This window comes from Palaemon carinicauda, chromosome 30, assembly GCF_036898095.1.
Source record: "Palaemon carinicauda isolate YSFRI2023 chromosome 30, ASM3689809v2, whole genome shotgun sequence".
NCBI lineage: Eukaryota > Metazoa > Arthropoda > Malacostraca > Decapoda > Palaemonidae > Palaemon > Palaemon carinicauda.
Window position 1 is genome coordinate 43,432,685 of NC_090754.1, and position 21,807 is coordinate 43,454,491.

At 38.1% G+C, this 21,807-nt stretch overlaps 1 protein-coding gene across 1 annotated transcript in view; it reads right to left on the reverse strand.

The window, feature by feature from the left end:
- LOC137623061 (nephrin-like) overlaps positions 1-21,807 on the reverse strand; it is a 735,729-nt gene that overhangs the window by 665,774 nt on the left and 48,148 nt on the right. The window lies entirely within an intron of this gene.

The window sequence follows — 21,807 nt, forward strand, 5'->3', positions numbered from 1 at the left end:
CAGCACTTAATTATTCCTTTATCTCATGATCATCCCGTGATAGCTATCCAGCACTTAATTATTCCTTTATCTCATGATCATCCCGTGATAGCTATTGTAAATATATATATATACAGTATATATATACATATATATATATATACACACACATATATATATACACACACACACACACACATATATATATATATATATATAATATATATATATATATTCTAAAGAAACTGGAGAGAAGGATTGATGAAAAGCTGAGAGATAGATAATCAGAATTTCGAAAAGATAGAAGTTGAACTGACCAAATTTTCATTTTGAGACATGTTGTACAGCAATGTGTAGAATATAGAAATCCTCTTTTGATGGCATTTGTGGAGTATGAAAAAGCTTTTGATAGTGTACACCGGACAATTTTTGGAGAGTCCTGCGTTATTATGAAATTCCTTTTAAACATGTGAATTTGATTAAGTCTGTTCATGAGCATAGCAGGTGCAAAGTCAATGTTAATGGAATCTTATCAAATGTATTTCCAGCAAACAGTATAGTACTCCAAGGGAATGTGTTGTCACCTATGTTGTTTATCCTCCTCATGGATTTTGAAGTGCGTAGAACAGTCAGAGATGGTGGAGAAGGATTGGACAGAATTGGTGATAGGAAATTAGCTGACCTAGAGTATGCTGGTGATGCTGTCCTTGTTACCAAAACACCACAGGATTTGCAATGCTTGCTTACCAGAATACATGAAATATCACACGAGGCTGGGCTCAAGATAAATGGAAAACAAAACATGATGAGAACTAAGTATGCAATGGAAGATGAAATATCATTGGAAGGAGAAAGGGTTAATGAAGTAGAATCCTTCAAGTCTCTAGGAACTATGATCTCCAATGCAGGTTCTTTAGAATTAGTCTAGTGAAACATTGAAAAAAAAAAACACAAATCAGACAATGGTTACGTTAAGTAAAATTGGGAAATCTAATTGCCAGAAAATACATATGAAAATAAGAATATATATCAGTTTAGTGAGATCGGTGTTACTATATGGACATGAATAATGGTATGACAACGAAATAATCTCCAATAGATTTAGTAGATTTGAGAACAAAGCCCTCAGAAGGATATTGGGAGTTAAATAGCAGGACAGGATTAGAAATGAACCAATAAGAAAAATTACTCGAGTGCCATAGGTGAATGAGATCATGACGAGAGGTAGATGGAGATGGAGATTAATTCACCAAACGTTCAGCTGGGTTCCACATGGCACTAGAAGAGTTGGAAGACCCAGGCCAACATGGCTGAGGACTATGAAGAGAGAAGAAGGCGATGATGGATGGAGAAGTACTGAATTAAAAGCTCAAGCGAGACGACTAACGAAATATAACCGAGGCCCTTGGCATTAATAGACGTAGGAGGACATAATATATACATATATACATACACATATATATATATATATATATATATATATATATATATATATATATATATGACATAAAGAATAACAAAATGGGCCCCTAGACATTGTAAAAGAAACAGGGGATGGAAGAGAAGACTATGAATAGACTAAATAAGAAAGTTTGCGTGTGTAGACTGGCACAGAAAGACCACACACAGACGCAAGTGGACGGACGTGTCTGAGACCCTCGTTCTGCAGTGGACTAGTAAAGGAGATGATGATGATGATGATGATATGTATGTATATAGGTATGTATGTATTTTTTTGACATATACGAAACCTACCTTTGCTACATGTGATCAGTTAATATTGGTATTTAATTCAGTGGTAGGAGAATCTGATTCAGTTATGTGACCAGCGGATCCCAATATTAACCCCAGTTGTACATGGGGTTAAAGTATCATTTACTTTAGAAAAACGGACCCTGAACGCTATTCTGAGAATTGGAAACAGATTGAAAACAGAATTTGCTGATGCTAGGTCATCTGAAGAAGAGCATAGAGATGTAAGATGGAAATGTATATGTATGTATGTATACAAACATACAGTATATATATCCGATTGTGAAATGATTTTCCTAATCAAACAGTTGAACCAGTGAACTTCAAAAGTTCAAACCTTTAGTAGATTAAGTTCTTTCGAGTAGGTTGTCATAAGTATCGTTTTAAATTTTGTATATGATTGATATATTTTAACGTAGTTACTGTTCTTATTTGTTTATGTTTGTCCATTGCTTGTGTATAGTTTACTTGCTATTCCCTTATTTCTTTTCCCCACACCGCTAGTTTCCTTATCGTAGGCCTTGTTATTGTTGAATTCTACTTCTCTAACCAGGGTTGTAGCTTGGCAAATACTACTACTATTACTACTACTAGTAAAAATAATAATAATAATAATAATAATAATAATAATAATAATAATAATAATAATAACAAAAAAATAATACTAAATCTTCTAACATTCTCACTAAAGCTAATTCTCACATGAGTAAGAGATGCGTAGCTCTGAGAATCTATTAATTTCCTGTATTCCACAAGCTACTGACGTCACAAATATATTGAAAATTACGATATCAAATATACTTCTCTATATCAAAATATCATATGACAAGTGTATTTATAGAAGTCGTAATGTAAAAAAGTAGTATAAGGAGTGGCAGCAGCATCCACAGTTATATGATTTTTTTTTTTATTTTTATATTCTTTAGTGTTCTTATCAGAAAGACTTTGCTAAGTACGTCAGAATAAAAGAAAGAAAAAAAAAACGATAACCATAAAAAAAATGGAAAACGAAAATTGAATAAGTGAAAAAGAACAATAATTTACAAAGGTTTACGAGAAAAGTAACTACCTCGTAATTACATACTGCTCAAAATATCAAAAAACTTTCCTCGTTTGTGTTGCTTGTTCACAAGTTACTGTCGGATTGGAGTTGGTCGACAATACATGTTACAGAAACATGAGTTTTTTTTTCTCTCTCTCACTCACTCTCTCTCTCTCTCTCTCTCTCTCTCTCTCTCTCTCTCTCTCTCTCTCTCTCTCTCTCTCTCTCTCTCTCTCTCATATATATATATATATATATATATATATATATATATATATATATATATATTTTTTGGGGGGCTCAAGCCATGTCGTCCTGATGGAAGTTCCTATAGGGTAGCTTCCTAGGGTATATTACAACTACGGCGATATTCCCAGAGAATTCACCTTAAGGTACCAGAATTCTAACTCCTGGAGCGAGTATCCCTCGTGAAAGGGATATCGCGACATATCAGAGGACGTATTCTAGACACGCCACATGGCAATCTACATCCTGGACAGAGATTTCGTCTCGTAGGAGGTGATTGGCGAGATACGAATTCGGGAAAGAAAAAGGGGAGCCGCTCCCAAGGCTTCCCTATCCTCCGATTCGTATGCGTGCCTGGCGCCATCTGTATTCCTTTTTGCGTAGCTTAACAACTCTGTGTTTTTTCCTGTTTTTCTCGCAAATCTTGGATTTATTCTGCTTTTCATGGCTTCTCTGTCTTCGTCGGCCTCTGATAAGTTGAGTATAGTGTCTTTTATGTATAAATGTAGGCTCTTGGTAAAATTTTGAGTGATTAATAGGATTAATCTTTGATACAAGAGCCGTAGCCTACCAGAGGCGTCTTGGACGCTGTCGCTCGCTAGGTATAATTTAGTTAGTCAGAGCGACATTCCTGGTTGTTTTGCTTTAATAAATTCTAGCTATTTAGCATTACATAGGATTTCCTTTCGTGCTTAGTATTTTTTTTTGGCGAAGTATTCGCCATTCTGGCCTACGCTAGGCCATGTAGCCTAGTCGTTTGGTCCTAGTACTTCATGCATGATTATGGTTTTTCCGAGTGTAATTAAAATTTTATTGAAGCTTTAGGCTATATTTTATACATTTTAGACTGTGTGGAATATTTCCAAGATAGTATACGAGTGAGTTTCGGTGATTTAGGTAATCGATTCTCTTGGTGCCTAGGCTAGTAGCTTATGGAGCCTTAGTATACCCTATCATACTCCCCGGTTGCTTCTTTTCTTCGGAGAAGGTATGCAATCCCTTTCCCTCTGTTTAAGCCTTAGGCTTATCCCTAAGTGGTTTTTTCCGAATTTATTTTCGATAAAACTATACTAGGGTGTTACTGTACCTTCCTGTTCCTGTAGTTATGGTTCAAGAGGGACAGAACAACAGAGTTTTTTAGTCTGAGTCTGTGTTGTCTGGCTTGGGGCTGAGTCCCCCTCGCTGACCTAACACAGACAAAGGGAGCTTAGCTCCCTTAGGTCACTACCGAAGGTTTCTGTGGTTATGATTCCTTCTTTTGTGATCTACCAGACTAGTCCTTGTTGCTGTTCTCGGGGGAGGATAAGTTCTTCCCTTGGGAGTAGCAACGCCTTCCTTGCTTTGGTGCTCTGGGAGCTGGCAAGTATTGCTGGCCTTCCCCCTTAGATCTCCCTTAGGCTAAGATAAGTTTCTTGGCTGCGGGTGATCTGTCACTAAAGTAAGGTTGGCAGGACCCTCTTGTCCCTTCCCCCTCTTTCTTTGTAATGGCCGAGCCATTACTGTACTGTACGTCGTTCTACATCTGGACCTAGTATAGGTTAGGATGTGGAATTGACTCAGCCCCTTGCCGGCCGGCAGAGCTGCTGGCCGGCAAGGGTCTTATGTTTTCGAGTGCTGCCCGGACCTCTCTTGGTCCCTCATCCATGCCTGTCGGCAGAGCCGGACGGCATTGGTCAAGGAAGCCTGAATTAGTTTCTCCCCTTCCTTATATGCACTCTTTCGGTTGCCGGGCTTGGAGGTTGTGTACACTCTTATCCCGGCATCCATTCTATTTTTCTTCTAGTGCTGTACCTGTCCCGGCTGCCGGCCTATGAGGCCGGCAGCCGGGCAGGTGTAGTCCTCTGGTTCTTTTGCTGCCGGCTGGCATCGGTCTTGTACCTTTGCCGGCCGGCTTATGTCAGCCCTTGTCTGCCGGTCACCAAGAGTGTGGCCGGCAGCTGGGTACTACCTTGTGTAGTTGCTGGCCGGCAGCCATTGCCGGCCAACACTGGCTGTTACCGGCCGGCAGTTGCTGCCGACCGGCACAGGCATTTGAACCAGAGTGCTGCCGCCCTATAGCTGTTAAGTAGTATACTTTAAAGCTAGTTGTGGTGTGTGCCGGCCGGCAAAGGCAGGCCGGCACACATCCCCCTATACTGTACTAGTATTCTTCTGTATAGCATATACAGTAAGAGGAAAACTATAGTAAGGGTTTTGGTACAGCACTGTGTCTTCTAACACTATTGTGTTTTCTTGCACACCCCTTTGCTGTTGCCCTCAGATAGGAAGCTGAGTTCTTCCCTGTCTATTATCCAGGATTTTAAAATCATTGCTTAGGTGTGAGCTCCACCTGTTTCCTCTGGAAACCTTGCATTGGTTACTCTAGAAGAGATAAACCATTTTGATTTTATTATCTGGAAGGCTGCAACAATGGGTTGTGAGGGAAACACAAGTGTGTGTCTTTCCTTTATGAAGTGTTATGCTATACTATGCATATCCAGTGATACATAGTTCACTTGATACTCATGGAAATTTCTTCTCTTTACAGGAGGACCCTCCGAAGTGCGGAAATGTTTTCTGCAATGTCCGCAGCAAGAACCTCTGCGGACATGAGTGTTGTAGGAGACATGCAGCATGCGCTGTCTCCATGGATGATCTCCTGTATTGGGACCCTCAGGTATATACTGTATGCACTAACCTGATTACTGAGGCTTTTGATTCCCCTAGAACGGCGGAATCAAGGGATATAGCAAGGGAAAAGCTTCGTACTTGGGTAAGGGGCTTCAAGAAGAACACCTCTGGCCCTTATCTTCCAAGTGAGAAGATGAGGGCGTACCTTTTTCCCCAGGCATCAGCTGATGCAGTGATTCCCCAGCCTCAAGAGGAGATCCCTCAAGATCAAGTCCAGGTGGACGTGGAAGTCGCAGTTGCGATGCAAGACATCCAGTTAGATGACAGGATGTCTGACCTGGACGAACGTTTGGAACAAGACCTCCTGGCAGAAGGTCAGGATGAAGTTCAAACCCCGGATGTCGTAGAGGATGAGGTCGACGAGGTGTCGGCTATTCCGGTTCAGATTCCGGATCCTATCCCCTCAACATCGGCCGGTCTCCCAGTAGAACTGGGACAGGCCCTCTCTTCGATTGTTGGAATGATCCAACAAATGCAGAAGGAGAATCAGGAGAAGGCGGCTGCTATGGAACTGCGTATGCAGTCCCTGGCAGAATCACGTGGGCCCCGGAAAGGGCTCAATGTGAAAGACCTTCCCATATGCTCAGATGCTAACCCCTGGAGGTATGCTGAGCACATGCCAATGACGACTGGAAAGATCGTCATCTCGGATAAGCTGGGTTCAGTTCCCCTAGAGGAGGTGGAATTTTGGCCCAGCAAGGCATCATATCCGGACTGCTATGTCCGGCTGAGAAAAGAACCAGCTTCAAGGGAGGAGACAGAGCCGAAGGAGGTCATAATTATGGACCACGCTAAGGCTCAAGCCCTACTTTCATCCTCGATGAAAGAGAGGGGCTTCTCTAACTCGAAGGTAGCTGCATTGAACAAGAAGCTCCCTTCTTTTGTGTCCTCTCCTGCTAGAGCCTTCCCCTTTTTACAGAAAGGGTTTGCGGCTGTCCTAAAGGCAACCGAGGCCGGCAAGCCTTGCCCCTCCCTGGAGGAGTGTAAACCCTTGTCGCTGGCCCTGCCTATGGACCACAAAGACTGGAAGGATGTCCATCTGACATTCTCAGTGGGAAAGTTGGAGGCTGATATTGCCGGACGGCAATTCGGCGAGGACCTCCCCAAGCTGTCCGACTCTCTTTTACGAAGAGAGTTCGAGACAAAAGAAAGACTGGCTGCCTCAATGTCTCATCAGACTACTCTTGAGACGATGGCAAGTGACCCCAAGGTCCATGAAATGTTCATGGTAGTGGCTAAGTCTCACCTAGCCACAGTGACGAAGGACCTTTATAGCTTCGTCAGGGCAAGGAGAGCTTGCAGGGAGTTCGTGTTCACCGGGGCTTCGGTGAGACACGAGCCAAGGAAGTTAATCTCCTCCAACATTTGGGGTAAAGACCTTTTCCCTACCGATGTGGTCAAAGAGGTTGTTGATAAGGCCGCCGTGGAGAATAGAAACCTTCTCCAGAAGTGGGGCCTGGCTATCAAAAGAAAATCTTCCCCGGATGAGGGTCCTCAACCAAAGAGGAAGAATATGAGGACTAGGCTACCATCTCGGTCAGCCAAGCCTTTTAGACAGCAACAGCAACTGCAATTGCCATTGCCTCCAGTGCCCCAGATGGTGGCACAAACCCCGACTACTTTTCAGTGGGTACCCCAGGCTGTGCCAGGTCAATCAACCACAGTCACCCCAATGTTCGAAGGACAGTCTTCTTCCTTTCGTGCAAAACCTAGAGGAGCAGCCAGAGGCTCGTCTAGGCGCCCCTCAAGGGGAAGGGGATTCAGAGGTGGTCGTGGTCAGGGAGGCAAGACCTCAGGACGGCAGTCCAAGTGAAACGATGCCGGTAGGAGGGAGACTGATGAAATATTGGGATCGCTGGACCTTCGATCCCTGGGCCCAAAGCCTACTCAAGAATGGACTGGGCTGGAGCTGGTACAGCACTCCACCCCCGTGCCTTCGGTTTTTCCAACACTCCACCCCCGTTCTGGAGGAGTACGTTCAAGAACTGTTGGAGAAAAAGGTGATCCGAAAGGTGAAATCCATCAAATTCCAAGGGAGGCTGTTTTGTGTTCCCAAGAAAGACTCGGAAAAGCTCAGAGTCATTCTGGACTTGTCGCCACTCAACAAGTTCATAGTGAATTGCAAATTCAAGATGCTAACACTGCAACTCATAAGGACCTTACTGCCCAAGAGGGCATACTCAGTCTCTATAGACTTGTCAGACGCCTATTGGCACATTCCAATCAGCCGTCGACTCTCCCCCTACCTAGGGTTCAGGCTACAACGGAGACTATACGCCTTCAGAGCCATGCCATTCGGGCTAAACATAGCCCCAAGGATTTTCACGAAGCTTGCGAGCGCAGCTCTCAAACAATTACGCCTAAAGGGAATTCAGGTAGTAGCCTACCTGGACGACTGGCTGGTGTGGGCAGCATCCGAGACCGAATGCTTGCAAGCTTCCAGTCAGGTGATCCAGTTCCTAGAGTACCTAGGCTTCAAGATCAACAGAAAAAAGTCTCGACTTTCTCCATCCCAAAGGTTCCAGTGGCTGGGAATCCACTGGGACCTTTTGTCACACAGTTTCTCCATCCCGACGAAGAAAAGGAAGGAGATAGCGGGCTCTGTCAAGAGACTTCTAGATTCCGAAAGGATATCAAGACGCGAACAGGAGAGGGTACTAGGCTCTCTCCAGTTTGCTTCAGTGACAGACCCAGTGCTAAGAGCACAGCTAAAGGATGCAACCGGAGTTTGGAGAAGGTATGCATCAAACGCGCGAAGAGATCTGAGAAGACCAGTGCCGCCTCGGCTACGTACTCTTCTCAGGCCTTGGTCCCAAGCCAGACATCTAAAGAAGTCGGTTCTTCTTCAGCCACCTCCCCCGTCGATGACGATTCACTCAGACGCCTCAAAGGAGGGATGGGGAGGTCACTCTCATCGGAAAAAAGTCCAGGGGACTTGGTCCAAGCTATTCAGGACCTTTCATATAAACTTTCTAGAAGCTATGGCAGTGCTCCTTACCTTAAAGAAAGTCTCCCCGCGTCACTCGATCCACATAAGATTGGTGATGGACAGCGAGGTGGTTGTGAGATGCTTGAATCGACAAGGGTCGAGGTCACCACCTCTCAACCAAGTGATGTTAGCCATTTTCCGATTGGCGGAAAAGAAGAAGTGGTACCTGTCGGCAGTTCACCTTCAAGGAGTCCGCAATGTGACAGCGGACGCTCTATCCAGGTTCACACCGATAGAGTCGGAATGGTCCTTAGACGCAGGATCATTCTCCTTCATTCTGAATCAAGTCCCAGAACTGCAGATAGACCTCTTTGCGACGAAAGACAACAAGAAGTTGCCCCTGTACGTGTCCCCGTACGAGGACCCCTTAGCGGAAGCAGTGGACGCGATGTCCCTCGACTGGAACAGATGGTCCAGGATTTATCTGTTCCCTCCTCACAACCTTCTGTTGAGGGTCCTCAACAAACTGAGATCCTTCAAGGGGGTAGCGGCAATAGTGGCCCACAAGTTGCCGAACAGTATGTGGTTCCCCTTGGCGTTGGAACTACAGATGAAGTTTGTGCCGCTACCACATCCAGTTCTGACCCAGCGAGTCCAGAAGTCGACTGTCTGCGCTTCATTACAGAAAACCCGGACCCTGCAGCTCATGATTTTCTCGCCCTTGCGGTGAGAAAGCGTTTCGGGATTTCGAAAGCCAGCATAGACTTCCTAGAAGAATATAAGTGCAAATCGACTAGAAGGCAATATGAGTCATCTTGGAGAAAATGGGTGGCCTTTGTAAAGGCAAAGAATCCGCAGGAGATCTCAACAGACTTCTGCTTATCTTTCTTCATCCACCTCCATGGCCAAGGGTTGGCAGCTAACACGATTTCAGTGTGTAAATCTGCTTTGATGAGACCCATTTTATTTGCCTTCCAGATCGACCTAGGTAACGAGATCTTTAATAAAGTTCCGAAAGCCTGCGCTAGGCTCAGACCTTCAGCACCTCCAAAGCCCATCTCATGGTCTTTAGACAAAGTTCTTCATTTCGCCTCCCTGTTGAGCAATGAAGAATGTGCGTTAAAGGATTTGACGCAAAAAGTTATTTTCCTATTTGCACTCGCGTCCGAGGCCAGGGTTAGTGAGATCGTAGCCCTCTCGAGAGAGGCAGGTCGTGTTCAGTTCCTGGATGGGGGGGATCTGAACCTGTTTCCGGATCCTACGTTTCTCGCCAAGAATGAGTTACCCACCAACAGGTGGGGTCCCTGGAGAATCTGCCCTCTGAAAGAAGATGCATCTCTATGTCCAGTAGAATGCCTAAAGGTCTATCTTCGTAGAACTTCAGACTTCAAGGGTGGTCAACTATTCAGGGGAGAAACATCAGGCTCAAATTTATCTCTGAATCAACTCAGAGCGAAAATCACATATTTTATTCGTAGAGCGGATCCTGACAGTACACCCGCAGGTCATGATCCGAGGAAAGTTGCCTCATCCCTAAATTTCTTTAATTGTATGGATTTTGAACATCTCCGTTCATACACGGGCTGGAAGTCTTCCAGGGTGTTCTTTCGCCACTATGCGAAGCAAGTAGAGGAACTTAAGAGATCTGTGGTAGCAGTGGGTCGTGTAGTTAACCCTACTGTTTAACTCTGCGAGGAACAGTGGTCTTAATTGGGACGATTAAGTCCAGGGTGAGTGTGTAGGTACATACTGTACTACAAACTAAAGGAGGGCACCAAGTGCCTACATAGACTGTTCCTTCTTTCAAAGGTGAACCTAGCATAAGTACAGACATGTGTGCCGAGCGTTTCTAACGCTAATGTGATTGATTTGTAATACAGACTTTTATGACTTGATACCTCGGTATCTTATTAAGTGGCGTTTAATGGTTTTTCTTTCAGATAAACAAGTTCTGTTTACTATCATACTTATGCTTAAAGTTTTGGGTTATCCTCTTTTATATATATATATATATATATATATATATATATATATATATATATATATATATATATATATATATATTTGTTGTTAACCTCTCTGTTTATTGTCTGTCAATAAACTTGTTCTTGAGAACCTTGCGTCTCTTTCACCTGTGTCAATTTATTGGTATAATTGAGCATTTAATTCTATGTATCTTATCTGGGATAATTCTGATAGAATTGTTCTGTTATGCAAGCTATGTTGCATTGGTTTATGTAAGTCCCCTAATGGGAGGACTCCGTCCCATAAAGGGACGAGGGCGGTTTTATTAGTTTCTTCCTATGCGGATATAAACCTTTGTCCAATACAAGTATTGTGCGGATTACTGGTCAATATATATTGACGCAGTGGTTCTATACAAACTATGCTTTACTTAATATAGTGCGAGACCACTATATTAGCTTGCCTGGTATTCATACATAGGTATATGTACTCTTCGAGACTTTTCCAGAGTCTAGTAGGACTCTTCCCTATAGGGGGCAGGAAGCTCTAACATAGTTTATAGTTAGTTGAAAAGATGTATAACGGTAACATCTTAGGTCTCTAGGTCTAGTCGACCGGGAAAAAATTACCTCCGGGGAGTACGGCACGTTCTGAGAATCCACAGATACAGTAATGCTCTGGTACACTTCCATCAGGACGACATGGCTTGAGCCCAAAAAACGGATTTTGAGCGAAGCGAAAAATCTATTTTTGGGTGAGATGGCCATGTCGTCCTGATGGACCCGCCCTTGCCTTTCTAAGAAAGGGCTGTAGGACCCCTCCCTACATACAGTATCTGTAGCACCTCGTGTACGCTACAAGGAATACAGATGGCGCCAGGATTGGCGCCAGGCACGCATACGAATCGGAGGATAGGGAAGCCTTGGGAGCGGCTCCCCTTTTTCTTTCCCGAATTCGTATCTCGCCAATCACCTCCTACGAGACGAAATCTCTGTCCAGGATGTAGATTGCCATGTGGCGTGTCTAGAATACGTCCTCTGATATGTCGCGATATCCCTTTCACGAGGGATACTCGCTCCAGGAGTTAGAATTCTGGTACCTTAAGGTGAATTCTCTGGGAATATCGCCGTAGTTGTAATATACCCTAGGAAGCTACCCTATAGGAACTTCCATCAGGACGACATGGCCATCTCACCCAAAAATAGATTTTTCGCTTCGCTCAAAATCCGTTATATATATATATATATATATATATATATATATATATATATATATATATATATATATATATATATATATATATATATATGAGGTGTACATAGAAAGCCACTTTAGAAAACTTTTGCTGTTATGACATGGTACAACAAATATGCAATAAATGATAAGTCAAATTATATAGAACTGGAATGATAACATTAATTTAATCAAGTCAATATAATGTGAAGTAGACCTTGGCATAATATCATTTTCTATGGACTTATTATTGAATCTACGCAATTCTTACTTAGGATCATTATTAAAGTTTTATTATTGGCCATGATTAAAAAGTATTCGAATATGGGATGACTCTTGCTTAAGTATGACAGAACCAACATTTAACAGTAATTTAAGAAAAAAGAAAAAATGAAGGTAACCTTAAAAGGTTTTAAAAAATGAGTACGAGAATTTTTTTTTTTTTTTTTTTTTTTTTAACAAAATGCTCAATATTTCAAACTATAATAAGAAGGCCTTTTTTCCAAGCCACATTATTTCATTCGCCCAATCGTCCTGGGAAATCATATTTCATGTTAAATTCTAACTTTTAGAAATTCATTTCACCACCAACCTTCTTATGTCCCATTTCAATTTGCATTCCTAATCTAAGGACAACAAACCTAAGTGCCAAGAGGCAAATAGTCTACCACATGATTAACATTGAAGGACACAGAGGTGCTTCATGGTCCAAGCATTTCTTATTCTTTACAGTATCATTGATAATCATATACTAAAAACAATTGTGGTGAGAAAACGTGTTGCTATAAAGAATTTTCAATCATTTTCATACTGAATAATCTTGTTTTAAATGATAACTAACGATGATTTTACATTAAAATATGTAAAAAGAAAAAAAAACTACGCTCGACAAATAACTCATATTTTTTCCTAACAGCGAATTTCCTAAAGTGGGTCGTGGACATTACAACAAAGACTGGACAGCTGACAAAAACCATAAAAAAAAACTTTTGCGTCTCTCTCTCTCTCTCTCTCTCTCTCTCTCTCTCTCTCTCTCTCTCTCTCTCTCTCTCATATTTCTTATGTATATATATATATATATATATATATATATATATATATATATATATATATATATATATACTGTATATATATATACACACACATATATATATATAAATATAAATATATATATATATATATATATATATATATATATATATATATATATATATATATATATACAGTATATATCTTATTCGCGCAAGGGGTTAACTGCTGCGCTTGTATTTGGTCAGTGGCTACTTTCCTCTTGGTAATGATAAAAGAGACTCTTTAGCTATGGTAAGCATCTCTGTACTATGGTCTTCCACTGTCTTGAGTTAAGAGTTCTTTTGCTTAAAGGTACACTTGCAACGCTATTCTATCTTGTTTATCTTCCTTTTTTTTATAATTGATATGACTAAAATCTAATTTAATGTTGTTAATGTTCCTAAAATATTTTATCATTTCAATTGTTCATTATTTCTTTTGTAGTAATTTATTTCATTATCTCTTTTCTCACTGGGCTATTTTTTCTGCTGGGTCCCTTCTGCATATAGCATCCCTATTTCCAACTAGGGTCGTAGCTTAGCAAGTAATAATTATTTATATATATATATATATATATATATATATATATATATATATATACATATATATATAAATATAATATATATATATATATATATAATATATATATATACATATATAAATATATATATACAGTATATATATATACATATATATATGCAAATAAATATATATATATATATATATATATATATATATATATATATATATATATATATATATACTTTATAGTGTCTTTCAAACCACGGATGCAGCCTAGGTGGTAATAATAACAATAAATCCGTTATTTAAAATAAAGATACAATCATAACACTATAGCTTGACAGCAAAATTATTTTTCTTTTGTTTCTCTTTATTCCAGGTCTCCTCTCTTTGAGGAATCTCACCCCAATACCGTTCATTGGCTAAAATGTTCATAATGCACTGCATGGGTGAAGAGGAACAAGTTTATATAGAATATAGCTCCGTCATTAACGGAATTTCTAGATAAAGATGTGAACGCAAAACAGGATTCTAAGAAATGTTCTTGGAAATATATATATATATATATATATATATATATATAGAGAGAGAGAGAGAGAGAGAGAGAGAGAGAGAGAGAGAGAGAGAGAGAGAGAGAGAGAGAGAGAGAGAGAGAGAGAGAGGACTTTAATTTGCATGGATTCAAGTAATGAATATTTACACAAATGAATTTCCTGCCTGCGATATATCAAGACCTTCCGTCGATATGCAATGATGTAAAAAAAAAAAAAAAAAAAAAAAAAAAAAAGCATGTCTAATGGAGATAGCATGTATATTTTTGACAGCCTCGTGTAAAACTCTTTGTATGCCTTTAAGCACTTGTTTTAAAGAAGCTTGCCAGCAAAGTGACTGTGAATCGTTATGTATCTATACAAAATTTCAAAGAAAGTTTGGTGAAATGAAAAATATCTACCCTTTCAAAAACAAACGAAAATCAATACGAATCAAAGCGAAATGTCATTTGATAAAGGCCCTCGCGAATTGTTGATAGGTTGTGCGCTGTTATGCACGAAAACACAATATATTAATGGTAATAAAATAGTGCCTGATGAAATTGTTTTCAGCTCGAAAATCATCACAGCCGTTTTGATCTCTCCCACTTTTCCCTCGATTCAGCTGTTAATAACATCAGGAATATTTCACACGTTTAAAATATTCATCTCCCTGTCAACATAAGAGAGGGAAGCCTGAAGAAAATAAAACATATAACAAAAATATAATGGAAGAGCTACGAAATAAATTGCACATCTCTCCTAAATTATTCGCAGTCTGCCTAGAAAAAGATTTTGAGAATTAGGAATGGGAAAATGTAGGAATTTTATAATAATGGCAAATACCTTATGAACTTGAAGATTTTCAGATGACACAGTTGTATTTAGTGAATCATGGAAGGAATTACAAAAGATGAAAGAAGATTTGAATAGAGAAAGAAGAATTATAGGACTGACAATGTATATGAGTAAAACCAAGATAATGTTCAATGAAAATGCATAGACAAAAAATCAGATTTATGGTCGACCATATAGATATTGTTTATGAATATACTAATTAGAACAAAGAGTAAGTGTTTTCCCAGGAAACGAGACCAAAATTAAAAGAGGGATAAGCATGGGATGGAGAGTATTTTATAAACAAAATGAGATTGTGAAAAGCAAAGTTTCACTTTCTCTGATAAGAAAAGTATTTAATGAGATGGTACTACCAGTATTAATTTATGCATCAGAAACGTGAAGCTTTACTATAGCCTAAGAACATAAGCGAGTTACAACTCAAAGAGCTATGAAAAGAACAATTATGGGAATAACAGAAAGAGACAGAAAAACAGCAACATGAATACGAGAGAAAACTAAAGTACATGATATTCTAACAACATGTGAGAAAAAGAAATAGACATGGGCAGGACATAAGTAAAAACATATATTCGTAAATGATACTAATTTGGGTTATAGTTATCTATTTATCTATATATATCCATATATCTATAAATATACACTTTATAAATATACCTTACACACACACACACTATATATATATATATATATATATATATATATATATATATATATATATACATACAGTACATCATCACCTCCTTCCACCGCTATTGCCGCAAAGGGACTCAGTTAGATTTCGCCAGTCGTTTCTATCTTGAGCTTTTAATTCAATACTTCTCCATTCACCATCTCCTACTTCACTCTTCATAGTCATCGGTCCTCTACGTCTGGGTCTTCCAACTCTTCTAGTGCCTTGTGGAGCCCAGTTAAATGTTTGGTGAACTAATCTCTCTTGGGGAGTGCGAAGAGCAGGACCAAACCATCTCCATCTACCCCTCAATATAATCTCATCCACACATGGCACCGGAGTAATTTCTCTTCTAGTTCAATTTCTATCGTATCCTTCCATTTAACTCCCAATATTCTTCTCAGGCTTTGTTCTCCAGTCTACAAAATGTGTTGTTATTATTTCACTGTCATACCACGACTCGTGTCCATACAGTAACACCAGTCTCACTAAAAATACTATATAGACATTTTTTTATATGTAATTTCAGGTGATTTGATTTCCAAATCTGACCTAACGTAACCATTGTCTGATTTGCTTTTTTCAATCTTTCATCAAACTCCAATTCTAAAGACGCTGTATTAGAGATCATAGTTCCTAAATACTTGAATGATTCTACCAACCACAAACACACACACATACACACACACACACATATATATATATATATATATATATATATATATATATATATATATATATATATATATATAGTATATCTATAGGGTATATTTTTAAATTGATGTATAAATAAATAAATATATACAAAATAAGTATCATTTACGAGTAAATGTTTTCACTTATAACATGGTGAAATACTAAGCAAACGCCACGAAAGACAAGAATATATTTCAGCTCATACAATAGATTTTACATGATGAAAGTAAGGTTTTCTTGTAATTCTAACTTAACATTGTATTTGCACAGTTTATCACCATTATTACTATCATAATAACCATCATTATAATTTTAATCTTAAACCAAGATGTACGCTAAGTAGAAAAAATAGACGAATAAAGAAAAATAAATTGCAAATAGTCAAAATTAAATACAATAATTAATTCTATTAGTTCCTTCCACTATAATTTCTTCCAGGTTTTAAATCTCATATATCTTATTTTACCTTTGCGTTCTTATGGAAGCTCATGGTAAAATCATGCAATGAAGAATATTTGCAAAATATGATCAATATTATTATGATTAAAATGCTTATAATATTCATCAGCTAAGAATGATATAAGAAGAGGAAGCAAGTTGACTTTGTATCCAAAGGCCAATTGAGTAAGTGCAAAAAAATAATTATGTAAATTATTGCGTCACAAAAACGTCACGAAAACAATTGTCAAATTTGTAGAAAACAAATCCATTGATGTTTGGAAAATCTAACAATATTCATTAAAAAGTCAATAATACTAGAATGAATGTTACGGAAAAACACAAAATGAGATCTGTTCACAAAGAGACTTGCAATAAAAGTTATCAATATAATTCGCTAAAGAGCTTATTCCATTAACCATTATTTCAATTTATTTTTTCTTGACTTGGTGCTCTCTCTCTCTCTCTCTCTCTCTCTCTCTCTCTCTCTCTCTCTCTCTCTCTCTCTCTCTCTCTCTCTCTCTAGCACTTATTAGTGGATCATCAAAAAATCCTAATGAGATCATAATTTTTCTCAAGATCGAGTAGTAATCGTGTTACTGTTTATTGCGTTCTTTTTCTCTTCGCTGTATGCATTTAAGATGAAGTCCCGGTTTCTCCTTAAGTTTTGTATCATTTTCTTCAATAGCATCTCCTTTAATATGAATCAAATGAATAATTTCGAATTGATTGTAATAATTTTTAGTGAATCACTCAATGGCTCTTTTGGCTCTTTTCAAAGTCCATTGATAATGAGTTTATTTCTGTAACAACTGAAGAAAAATACAGGTTTGTTCCATATGGTACCGGCCTTTCGCTCCTGCATTATCCAGTTTGCCTTTCTAATGTTTATTACTAAAAGTTTTTTTTTCCAGTAATTAAATGACAATGAATCTACCAAGCGAAATTTTTACTATCGTGTCATTGCAATATTGATATTATTTTAAAATTAATGCAATGCAAATTTGTAATATCGAGTGTAACAGAATATCTGAAACAATTGTGGTTGAAGATAAATCGATCAATTATCCATTTATTTTTTGTCTTTATAAACATTGGGTCTTTTAACTGATGCTGCAAATCCCGAAGAATATCCTCTCCTATATAATAAAGAGCGTGTCTAGCTGTATATATATATATATATATATATATATATATATATATATATATATATATATATATGTATATATATATGTATATATATATATATATATATATATATATATATATATATAATCTTTCTTGTCAAGCTGAGAGGAAGGGAAAAAAGGGAGTAGCCGTATCTCGAAAGGTAAACTCAAAACCCACAATCTCGCCAAAATTGCCGAACCAGTGGTTTGTAGTTAGGAAAGGGGAAGGGAGTGATTAAGGTTGAATCTGGGTGTGCGTGTGCACGCATATCTATCTATATTGAGTGACCATATATATATATATATATATATATATATATATATATATATATATATATATATATGATCAGCGGCAAAGCCCCCTCTCCACCCAAGCTAGGACCAAGGGAAGCCAGGCAATGGCTGCTGATGACTTAGCAGAAAGACAACTGCTGATACAGTAGGATTAAAATTCCACAATAATGCACAAGATCAAAACAAAAGGCGAATTTTTATATACATGCATATTTAGAATTATTCTGAATGTATTGTCACTGATGAGTTCGTTTTCTTTCAAGCACAAATGTAAAGAAAATGCAATGCCAATACAATAAACGTTAACTATTCTAAAACGAGTGTACGGGACCTGTCAAAATGCCTGCTATATATTTAGTTAGATATTCACGCAAATTCAACCCTTCCCAACTCTCCCCTTTTCAAACAGCAGCCCCTCTCACCAGAGAATGACTACTTCCTCCTCACCCTCCCGAAGGAGGGGAAGAGACCAGAAGTTATAAGTCCTGAAGCTGAGCGTGTCCGAAAAAGTACAATGCAAATTAGCCTCCTATTGCATTAAATTTTACAAAATCCTATAAATGAGAATTTTACAGTCGCATGCAAAGAGGCCTTACAATGCATTTTGTTAGTTATATTATCAAGTAACTAAAAATGTTGTGCAATGTATGGGTAGATCTTCAGTTGGAAACAATTTCTGTGATTCTCTAAACTATTAATGAGTTTTTAATATTATGCAACAACCGCATATTTTACTTTTCATTGGTATTGATAATGTAGGTTGCGGTATGCATTCAACAATTTGGAAATGCCTTGGTCAGATACTGTATACAATTCACAGACAAAAACCAAAAATAAAATCATTGGGAAAAAAATTAAATTATTTGTCACTAAGTTAACAAGGAATGTGGATTTGTTTTATTATTTCATCTGTTGCATGTATAAAATTTTTAGCCAACTAAAGCCACCAGAAGCCTTCACATTCCCCTCAAAAACCTTGAAAACAATTTTCGTAGGTGGCAGGGGCGACTTAGTTATCTCACTCATCGACATCAGAAGGGTTTGACGGCTTTGTATCATTATAATCAGCAGCCGTTACAAGTCCGCTGCAAACAAAGGCCTCAGACATGTCCTTCCACGTGAGTCTCTTTATGGCCTTTCTATGCCAGTCTATTCAGGAGTATTTTCATAGTTCGTCAATGCATAACCTTTTCCTCTCCTCCTATAATTCACAATGATTGCAATCTTGTGAAATAACGATTTTCAGTTACAAATGCTGTATTATCACTGCATTGTGTGTGTAACTGTGCGTATACAGATTTATTGTAAGATTAAGCATATCTCCTGAGAGTATTGTGCCCGTTCTTGCTCCCCGTGCTACTGTACAGTGTATGTTTGTTGTACAATTATTTGTTGGTTTGCCTACCTTATGCCATCAGATGTTCAAAATAGGATATGAAGGAAGTAGGAAAATTTCAAGAATAGAAACACTAAGAACATCTGAAACAAAAATAGATTCAAGCTGGGAAACTGTAAAGAAGAGAAAAAGTGATAATTAAGTAGTCTTGGTCTATCAATGTCAGAGAGATCGAAAAGGAATAGGTAAAGAAAAATTCCAGATGTGGAAAAAGTTGGGCTGGTTTCCAGGGAAAGAGTGAATGGTCGCCGAGAGGTGCAATTAACGACACTTTTTTTCCCAGAGGTTAAGTTTTTCCAGGTGTTAAGCAATTGGTTTTTTTATGGCAGACCGGTATTTACCACATTTCAATGTCACAGGAAGATGTACACTGAAATGTATAAGACTAAATGCTTCTGATTTCAGTTTTAGTTTCCTGGGAAAGTTAGATAAAACGGGTAATCCATTTGAGTGATTCAGCGTAGAAAATACAGAAAATCCAAATTCACGAAAGAACCATTAAACCCCTGATTCTGAGAGATGTAATCAAGCTAAATATAGGCTATGGTATTCATTTGCTTGAGGGTACACACGAGCACACTATTCTATCTTGTTTCTCTTTCTCTTTTGTTATTTTTTTATAGTTCATAAAGGAAATACTTGCTGTTCTTACAATATTTTATTTTTCCTTGTTACCTTTCGTCACTGGGCTATTTTCCCTGTTGGGGGCCCTGGGCATATAGCATCCTGCTTTTCCAACTAGGGTTGTAGCTTAGCAAGTAATAATAATAATGTGGATTTATCTGTCTATATGTAAAACAAAGCCTTGTTGGCGTTCCGAGAAATAGAAGGGGATTTGCGGTAGTGCCATCATAAAATTTCCTTTGTAAACTGTACGCTATAGAATTTCAACACTGGTCTCAAAATACAAAAATATTATTTGATGATGTGCTTATTTCGTGAACTCTTACTATTCTTGTTATTTCATCTGTTGGACGGCGTCAAAAATAAGGTTTACATGAGAAAATGGCTTAAGTTTTTAACTTCTAACTTTTCTGGGATATCTACAAAATTCTATGTTATGGTTATTAAGTGATCATGGCGCAAATTGCGTCACAGAATTCATTCAGTTTGTCAACCTTCATACCGGAAAAAAATGAGGAACTAAGCGATGCGTTATCCGTTCCTAGGCTACAGAAATTATCAATTATCATCTCCTTTTGCGTCAATATTATGAGCAAAGGTTTGGAGCAATGTTTCAATATTGCCCCAACTTTTTTTTTTAATCCACAAGGACATGTAAAATCATTTAATTTACTGCCTTACCACCAAAATCACACGTCGCCTGTTGGTATTCACTGCCAAAGGGTACAAAAAGAAAAAAAAATGGAATGAGTTTTCTTCGACTTCAGCTTTCGCGGTGTTTTCTAGAAGTTAGCCTCTTTTCTTATACTGACGTCCTTAGATTTCCCATTAATGGTTAATGATGTCATTCCTCTTTGCTTGGCTTGTTTTCTCGAGCTCAAAAGAATTGCCAAACAAGTCTGTTGGAAAATCTTGCAAGGACCAAACCAATTCCTTGTAGAGACGTTCTTCCTGTCTTAATCAATGTACAGAAAAAAAAACAATATACGTTTTAATATTCATTTTTTCTTCTTCTTCATTTATTGGTCGAAAGTATCGTGTCATAAAATACCGTTGCATTCCTTTGGAATTACCATTTCTAAGCTTTTCTTTTTACGATCTTTGGAAAATGGAATACTGAACATAGCTGACGTAAACATGCTTTGCACAGATATGCTGATGCATCTTGACCGGTGGTCATATGAGTTCTTCTTTTACAATTATATATATATATATATATATATATATATATATATATATATATATGTGTGTGTGTGTGTGTGTGTGTGTGTGAGCACATACTTAAACCGTGAGAGTTATTTGGTGAACTTATATTTACACCCAGGGCTAAGATCGCAACTTCATAAATTCTAAATTCATAGCAACTAATTTGGGACACGGTGAATTTCACGGCATGAATCTGCAAGATTAATCCTTTAGTTCAGAAAAGCCCAAACACTTGAATCAGTAACATATAAAACCTAACAAACCAGACTCATTGGGCATCTAGTAACTTCTCAGGGTTGCTGTACTGCTAACATCGAAAAGGGCAATTTCAGGTAAAATGTATTTCCAATCTATTTCTTTTAGTTTCGTACAATTAAATCACTTCGTGTATATAATCCTCTACCGTTGGATATATCTATATATTTTTAGAGCCATTATAGTAATTTTTTTTTATTGCTAATCTATAAGTAGTATTATTAATTCTGGCGAAGGAATTCAAGAGGAACATTAACAA